A 9471-nucleotide genomic window follows, 5' to 3' on the forward strand; every position below is an offset into this window, starting at 1 on the left:
TTCCCTCTGTTCGCTCTCTCCCGTGGTCGCTTGCTGCCTGCTCCGGCACTCGCTTGGGTGTCACTTCTTCGTTCTTTGCTCCGGCTCGCTCGGTGCCGACCATGCACGTCTGGTTCTGCTCGTTCTCCTCCGCCAGTTCTTCATCGCCTCGACAATCGAGTGCTCGGCTGCGAGCTCCTTCACCAGCTTCAAGACGCAACCCTCTCGAAGGACGATGGTAGCGAAATCCCGATCTTGGACATTGATTCCTCTTTGTTCTCTCACCTCATATGCGCTTTTGCTTACATCGACTCTTTGACCTATCAGTATAGACTTGTCAATTCATGTCTAAACAGCAAAAGCAAATCAACAGTGTAAGACACAATTTTCCTCGCGTCATCCCATTCATGGCACTAATTAGTTTTGCCAAACGGGAACCTATTTAATTATTAGCAAGTGTCGAGAATTATTGGCTCTCAAATGACATTTCTATTCCAAACAAATTTTCATTATGCGATCTGGGATATCCACCAATTCTTTATTGGTAAACTAGAAGATAGACCTATAAAATGGGAGATAAATCTATATATTGATCCATATTTGATGGGCGAAGTTGTTATATGAGTTAGTTATATTGAGTAAATGGATCATAAAGGGATTTAGAATGGTCCAAAAAAATGTAGATGTTAAATGGATCCATAGCTTACTTAAACCTAACCTACCTCTATGACTTTCTCTTCATTCTCTTTTCTTCACTTGATTTTGCGCTCGCTCACTAGCTCTGATAACTCTATAAAATTAGAGTTATTTTATCTATTTTAGGCAACACATAATGCAATATCTATGAGAAAATATTTGGATGTCCTTATGATTATTCCTATTTTCCTTATTTATGCAGAACAATGGGATATGTAGAAGATAAGGAAAAGAATTGCAAAAATGAGGAATTCAAATAAAAATGCAGTGGAAGATGGATATCAAATCAGGGAATCCTTGATTTTATTCCCTAATGTTATCTGCCAGCATTGGGAGATAAATATCAAATCAAATATCCTCTGATTTACTCCCTAATTTTATGCGCAAATTACTTGGAGATAATGATCTTAGATATATCTTATAAATAGGAGAACATTGAGAGCCTAAGAGAGCAGCTAGGTTTTTGTTAGATTATTTTTCATTATTCTGAGAGTTTTTCAAGTATTTTGAAGAGAAGGCAAAAGTGGTGACAAAATTCTTCTTCTTTTGATTCAAGATGTTGAGTTTGATTTATATTTTTATTTATTCTTCTACTATGTTCTAATTTTCTTTTGTTAAGGCTACGATGTAGCCTAACTATGATGATGTGAATTTCATGTTTTTTTATGTTTTGTAATTGATTTCATTCATGTGAGTTATATATTATTGTGCATAATGCTTTTGAGTGACTAGCCACCACTTGAAAGATCTGATGTGCACGTTTGAGATTGGGAAGTGATAATATGCAATTGCTCATTATAATATATAACCATGAATTAAACGTGGATATAAATATACCGCGTTATTTGTATAGCTTTTGGTGATAAGATGATCCAAAAGACTCATTGCAAGTTGGGAATATTTATAGTTTTTAATGCACTTATGTTTATTTTAATTCAATAGAGATATAGTGAATTAATAAACTGAGTAAGTTTGCTATACCTCGAGATAGGATAGTAAATAGATTAGGAAATTCCGCTATCACATGTTTGATATCGTTCTTGTACCCACAACAATATGAAATTCATATCTAGTAGTTATAGTAAAATCGGATGTTCTAACATATTTATCTGACTGATTTACCGTATTTAGTCTTCAATTTTTATTTATTTATTCTCAATTATATTTTGATTTGTTAGATAAATTTTAGAATTAGTCTATTTTAGTATTTAATTAGTTTATTAATCATCAATCTCCATGGGAAAATATCTTTCTTATTATTATATTACTTGTTCATCCGTTCACTTGTGTTTAGAATTTTATGAACAAGTTTTTGGCACCGTTGCCAGGGATCGTTGTTTAATACTAATTAATATTGATACGAGATAATTCTAAGTTTAATTTAGCTTTTGTTTTGTTCTATTTATCAGGGTGTACATTAGTTTATGACACATAGCCAACAAGGAAAACTTGCTGAGCTTGATCTAGAAATCGAGCATACATTCAAAAAGCGACTAAGAGAATAGATAAATTGTGCTAAGAAGATGGTAGACGGTGAGAATGAAAATCCACGTAGATTTTTAAGAGATTATGCTGGGCCAACAGTTTAAGGCACCATATCAAGTATCAGAAGATCTACAATTCAAGCAAATAACTTTGAGATCAAGCAATCACTCATTCAGATGCTTCAACAATCAGTGCAATTCAGTGGGCTATCAAGCGATGATCCAAACGCTCACATCGATGCTTTTCTTGAAATCTGTGACACCATTATAAATAATGGAGTTATGGATGATATTAGTAGATTAAGATTATTTCCATTCTTTCTTATAGACAAAGTTAAGAGTTGGTTTTCTTCTCATCCTGCAGGATCAATAACTACATGGAAAGATATGTCTCAGAAATTTCTTGGTAAGTTCTTTCCAATTGCAAAGTTTGCAAAGATGCGTAACGATATTACTAATTTTATGTAGATGGATAATGAATCATTATATGAAGCATGGGAAAGATTCAAAGAATTTCTTAGGAGATGTCCACATCATGGACTTCTCGTATGGATGTAGGTACAAACTTTTTATGGCTCTAGTACAAATCTTTGTTCTATGATTGATGCAGCTACAGGGGGAACTCTAAATATAAAACACCAGAAGAAGCCTACAATCTATTAGAGGAGATGTCATCCAATAGTTATTAGTGGCTTACTGAGAGAATACCAATGCGAAAAGCTAGCGGAGTTCACGAAGTGGATGCTTTTGCTACAATTGTTGCACAATTTGAAGCACTCAACAAAAAGCTAGATAATATGAGTGTTTCAGCCATGAAAATTTAGATTTTTTTTAATGAAAATTTAAAATTTGACATGTGATTTTTGTGATGGAGGACATGTTAGCACAGAGTGTCAGGTAAGTAATACTTTTAAACAATTTAGTGAAAATTATAAATTTGTTGAGAATTTTAACAGGTCACAGAATAATCCCTACTCTAACACGTACAATCCAGGATGGCACAATCATCCAATTTTTTCATGGAATAATCAGAATGTGACGAAACCATTGGGATTCAAACAGTCAAAAGAGACAAAGTCAAATTTGAAAGATATAGTTACCAAATTTGCTAACGCGACTCATGACTTCAACAAAAGCACGGATGTGAGATTTCAAAACCAAGAGACTTCAATCAGAAATCTGAAGATGCAAATGGGTCAGTTAGCAAGCATGATGTCAGGGAGACAATAGGGTTCTTTCTGAGCAACACAGAAAAAAATCCAATTGAAAACATAAATGCTATAACCTTGAGAAATGGTAAACAAGTGGGAGAAGAAGATGTCAAACAGGAGATTTTCAGAGACAAGAAAGATATGATCAATAGACAATCAAGGAGACAAGCAAGAGTAAATTCTTTCTAGATTATCCCAAGCCATATGTGCCGCCAATTCCATTCCATCAAGACTCCAGCAGCATAAAATAGATAAACAATTTTCTAAATTTCTTGATGTATTTAAAAAATTGCACATTAACATTCCTTTTGCAGATGACTTAGTGCAAATGCCTAGTTATGTAAAAAATTTTAAGGAGATTTTGGCAAACAAAAGAAAACTGGAGGATTATGAAACTTTGTGAAGTTAAATTAGGAGTGTTTAGCCATCCTACAAAACAAATTATCTCTGAAATTAAAAGATCCAGGGAGTTTTATTATTCCTTGCACTATTGGGGATTTTTACTTTGAAAAAACATTATGTGATTTAAGTGCAAGTATTAATTTGATGCCTTATTCAATTTTCAAGAAATTAGGATTGGGCGAGGTAAAAGCAACCACAGTGTCACTTCAACTGGCTGGTCAATCAATTAAATATTCGAGAGGTATTGTGGAAGATATTTTGGTAAAAGTTGACAAATTTATCTTTCCTGCAGATTTCATAGTTCTTGACATGGAGGAAAATTTTGAGGGAGCACTTATCTTAGGTCGACCTTTTCTAGCAACAGGGAGAGCTCTTATTGATGTACAACGAGGGAAGTTGATTCTTAGAGTTCAAGATGATCTTGTTTCATTTAATGTTTTAAAGCAATGAAATATCCATCTGATGATAATTCTTGTTTTAGAGTTGAGACAGTTGACAAGTTGGTGAATAAGGATTTTCAGGAAAATATTTTTAAAGATCCATTTGAAGCATGTTTGATTCAACCAAGGGACAAAGATATTCAGAACGAGGAGATAAAGGAGTACACAAATTTCATGGAGGCAATTCCACCATATTCAAGGCAAGAGGCAATTAAATTTGAGGAGTTTGGACAACACATAACAAAGCCTAAACCATCAATTGAAGAGTCTCTAATTCTTAAACTCAAACCCTTACCTTCTCATTTAAATTATGCTTATTTAGATGGAGTTTCTTCTTTACCGATAATTATATCTTCTTCTTTGATAGATTTTATGGAGGAGAAACTGCTCAAAGTATTAAGAGAGCATAATGGTGCAATTGGATGGAAAATAGCTGATATCAAGGGAATTAGTCATTCAATTTGCATGCACAAAATTTTGATGGAGGAACAATATAAACCCATTATCCAACCTCAGAGACATTTGAACTCGAAGATGCAAGAAGTAGTGAAAGCTGAGGTAATTAAGCTACTTGATGCAGATATCATCTATTCTATCTTTGATAGTTTCTGGGTAAGTCTTGTACAAGTTGTGCTAAAGAAAGGCGGTATGATTGTTCAGAAAAATGACAACAATGAATTGATTCTAACTAGAATAGTTACTGAGTGGTGTGTGTGTGTGTGTGTGTGTGTGTGTGTGTGTGTGTGTGTGTGTGTGTGTGTGTGTGTGTGTGTGCGCGCGTGCGTGTGGATTATAGAAAATTGAATGATGCCACTATAAAAGATCACTTTCCTTTACCATTTATTGATCAAATGTTGGAAAGACTTGCGGGGCATGAGTTTTATTGCTTTTTGATAAATATTCAGGATATAATCAGATTCCTATTGCACCAAAATATCAAAAGAAAACTACTTTCACTTGTCCCTAGGTACTTTTGCTTTTACAAGAATGCCATTTGGTCTTTGTAATGCACCAGCTACTTTTCAGAGATGCATGATTACTATTTGTTTTGATATGGTTGAAAAATATATTGAGATTTTCATGGATGATTTTTCCGTTTTTGGCTTATCATTTTATTCTTGTTTAAATAATTTGGATTTAGTCTTACAAAGATGTGAGAAGACTAATCTTGTTTTGAATTGGGAGAAGTGTCACTTTATGGTGTAGGAAGGAATAGTGCTCAGACATAAAATTTCTCGAAATGGAATAGAAGTCGATCGAGCCAAAGTGGAGGTCATTGCAAAATTGCCTTTGTCAACATCTGTGAAACTTGTCGAGGATTTTTGGGGCATGCAAGACTTTACAGGCGGTTTATAAAAGATTTTTCAAAAAATTGCCAAACCTCTTTCTAATCTTTCAGAAAGAGATGTTCCTTTTAATTTTTGTGTTGAATGCATGGAGGCTTTTAACACTTTAAAGGAGAAGTTAATGTCAGCACCAAATTGGGATTTACCTTTGAACCTATGTGTGATGCTAGCGATTCTGCAGTAGGCTGCTTTGGGATAAAGGAATAATAAAATTTTCGAACCATATACTATACCAGTTGAACCTTGTCAGGTGCACAATTGAATTATTCAACAATAGATAGAAACTTTTGGCGGTAGTTTTTGCTTTTTATAAATTTCGTTCTTATTTAATTGGTTCAAAAGTTATAATTTATTATGACCACTCTACTTTTAAGTATTTACTTGAAAAGAAAGAATCAAAACCTTGGTTGATCAGGTGAATTTTATTGCTGCAAGAATTTGATTTTGAAATCAAAAATAAGAAGGGGATTGAAAATCTAATTGCAGATCACTTATCAAGAATTCCAAATTCAAAGGAAGAGGTAAGACGAATTTTGGAAGAGTTCCTTGATGAGAAAATTTTTTTCCATCAAGTCCACAAAAATTCCATGGTATGCCAACTTTGTAAATTATTTGGTAAATAATGTTTTTCCTCATGAATTATCATATCAAAAAAAAAAAATTCTTTTCTAATGTTAAAAATTATTTTTGGGAAGAACCTTTCTTGTTTAAAGTATGTGCATACCAGTCATAAAAAGATGTGTTCTAGATGAAAAAATGGCAAACATTCTGCACCATTGTCATAATGGAAAGGCAGGTGGCCATTTTGGTGCCATCAAAATAGCAGTTAAGATTTTACAACGTGGATTTTATTGGCCTACACTTTTTAAAGATGCATACTCCTTTGTAGCTTCATGTGATCGGTATCAGAGAACTGGAAATATTTCAAGAAAAAATGAGATGTTTTTAAATAACATTATTGTGTGTGAATTATTTGATGTTTGAGGTATTGATTTCATTGGACCATTTACACCTTTTTATAGAAATTTATACATTTTAGTGGCTGTGGAGTATGTGCTTAAGTAGGTAGAAGCTATAGCATTGCCAACAAATAATACTAAGGTTGTGGTCAATTTGTTGAAGAAAAATATTTTTACTTGATTCGGCACTCCTAAGGCAATCATAAGTGAGGGGGACACATTTTTACAACAAACAATTTGAAGCACTTTTGAGTAAGTATAAAGTCACGCATAAGGTTATAACCCCTTATTATCCTCAGACTTGTGGCCAAGTAGAGGTTTCAAATAAGAAAATCAAGAGAATTTTAGAAAAAACAGTGAATGCCTATAGGAAAGATTGGTCAATAAAACTTAATGATGCATTTTGGGCCTCATTTTAGGCTAGTGTTTGGGAAGGCTTATCACTTACAAGTGAAATTAGAGCATAAAGCATATTGGGCATTGAAATTTTTGAATTTTGACATGCAGTCTACAAATGAAGAAAGATTATTGCAACCGAATGAATTGGAAGAATTTTGCAATGAGGCCTATGAAAATTCTAAGTTGTACAAGGAGCGTACAAAAAGATGGTATGACAAGTACATATTCAAAAGAGAGTTCAAAATTGATTAAAAAAAAAAAAGTCTTACTTTTATAGCTCTCATCTTAAACTTTTTCCAAGAAAGTTGCAGTCTTGATGGTTTGGTACTTTCATAGTTACACAGGTATTCCCGCACAGAATAGTTGAAGTTGTGCATGACACTGAGGGTACATTCAAGGTAAACGGTCAACGTTTGAAGCCCTACTTTGAATGTGGTTACAACAAGTAGAAAACCACCATTGAACTTCATCTTTTAGAATAGCGACATTTGAGATAATTTAGCTGAAAATTATAAAGTAAGCACTTTTTGAGAGGCAACCTAAGCATTTTAATTATGTTTTTTTCATTTATTTTTAAGTTTACTTTATGCAAAAAAAAAAAAAAAAAAAACAAGATTAAATTTTCTTTGTTTTATCCAGGTTAATTTTTTTAGGGATAATCTTTCAAGAGTTTAATTATCAAGGTTATCTATGAACTTATCCTACAACCAGTGGAGTTTTCTTCTTTATATTTCTATTTTTTGCATTGAGAACATTGTTTCATTCAAGTTTTAGGAGAGACAAAAATTTTGGCAAAATCTTTTTTTTTTTTTTGTCTATCATGATTGCATTCCTTGCTGTGAATTTTTGCTACTCTTAGGAAAATTTAAATTTTATCTAAACTTGCAATTGATGTGTGAGTTAATTTTAATTTTGATTATGTTGATCCACTTACTGAGTACTAAAAGTTCTTAATTTTTTTTAATTGTGTCTAAATCTAGAGAACATTCACGTGTAGTATGTGATTTTCTTAGATTTCACCAAAATCTTAGAATTTATTTGATTTTCTCTTGAGGCGAAATCCTAACCTACATCTAACGAGTTTGGGACACCTAGAGTGCCATAACTTGTCACGGGGGGACACTTAAGTGTCATAACTTCAAAATGGTACACTTAAGTGCCGGTTTCAAATTTAAATGAAATACTTAGGTGCCACTTTGGCGAAATCCGGCCAAATGGCTGACATGGCAATTTTCCGGCGAGTTTGGTCCAAAACGGCATCGTTTTGCATGCGACGTGGCGAGAAAATGCAAAAAAGCGACGCCGTTTCATGTTCGATGTATAAATAATAATATAAAAATTAATTAAATTAAATTTAAACAATTTTATCTAAAATATTCTAAAAATTTAAAACTAAAAAGGGGGGAGGTCGAAGGGGCGGCCGAGGGCCGAGCCCTCGTCGCCGCCGCCTCCCCGCCGCCACACTGGAAGGGCCAGCGACGGAGGGGGAGGGTCGGGCGAGGTCGCGGGCAAGGGCTCGCGGGCCCTCGCCGTGATCCGCGAGGGCTCGAGGCCCTTGCAACCGGCTGGGCCGGCCGGGCGCGACCCTGGCGACCCTCCCCCCGTCGCCGGCCCTTCCCGGCGATGGCGGGAGGCGGCGGCGGTGCGGCGGCGAGGGCGGCCCTCGCCCACCCCTTTCAACCTCCCCCTCCCCCTATTTAATTTTTAATTTTTAATTTTTTTAATTTTTAGAATATTTTAAATAAAATTGTTTAAATTAAATTAAATTAATTTTTATATTATTATTTAAACATAGACATGAAACAACGTCGTTTTGCATTTTCTCGCAACGTCGCATGCAAAACGACGTCGTTTTGGACCAAACTCGCCGAAATGCCACGTCGGCCATTTGGCTGGATTTTCACCCTGAGTGGTACCTGTTCCATTTAAGTTCGAACCGGCACTTGCTGCATAATTTTTGAAGTTATTATGGCACTTAAGGGGTGCATGATAACCAAAATTTCTATTTCAGAAATAATTTTTTTATTTCAACCTGTTTTTGGAATAAAAACCCGTTTGATAAATCTACTCAGTTTTCTATTTCAAATAGATTTATATTCCAAATTGATTTGGAAGAAAATCGAAATAATTTCTCCCACTAAACCCTAATTTCGGTGAGTCCTCCCTCATCTCCTCACGTCTTTGCCTCCTCCTCCTCCTCCTCCGCTCTCCTCATTTTATTAAAAATAAAAATAAAAATACTCATTTTATTCATTTAAAAAATAAATTTATTAAAAATTTATTTAAATAAATAAATTATTTTATTTATCATTTTATTTTTAGTTTATTAAAAATAAATTTATTAAATTTATTAAAAATAATTTATTTATGATAAATATAAATAAAATTTTTATTAAAAATAAATCTAATAAATTTATTTTTATTTGCCTTGAGTATTTTGCCAAATAAATTTATTCTTATTTTTTATTTTTATTCATTTTAAAATAAAGTTATTTGTAAAATAAAATAAAATAGAATAAATAAAATAAATTTATTTTTAAGGATATTTTTATTTT

The 9471-nt window shown here is 33.7% G+C and overlaps 1 non-coding gene across 1 annotated transcript; it reads right to left on the reverse strand.

The window, feature by feature from the left end:
- Window positions 1–2595: 2595 nt before the first annotated feature.
- LOC120292342 lies at window positions 2596–2702 on the reverse strand. The gene has a single exon (XR_005550137.1). It is a non-coding gene; the product is annotated as a small nucleolar RNA R71 (small nucleolar RNA).
- Between the last annotated feature and the right edge of the window lie 6769 nt (window positions 2703–9471).

This window comes from Eucalyptus grandis, chromosome 3 (genome assembly GCF_016545825.1).
Source record: "Eucalyptus grandis isolate ANBG69807.140 chromosome 3, ASM1654582v1, whole genome shotgun sequence".
Classification (NCBI taxonomy): Eukaryota; Viridiplantae; Streptophyta; class Magnoliopsida; order Myrtales; family Myrtaceae; genus Eucalyptus; species Eucalyptus grandis.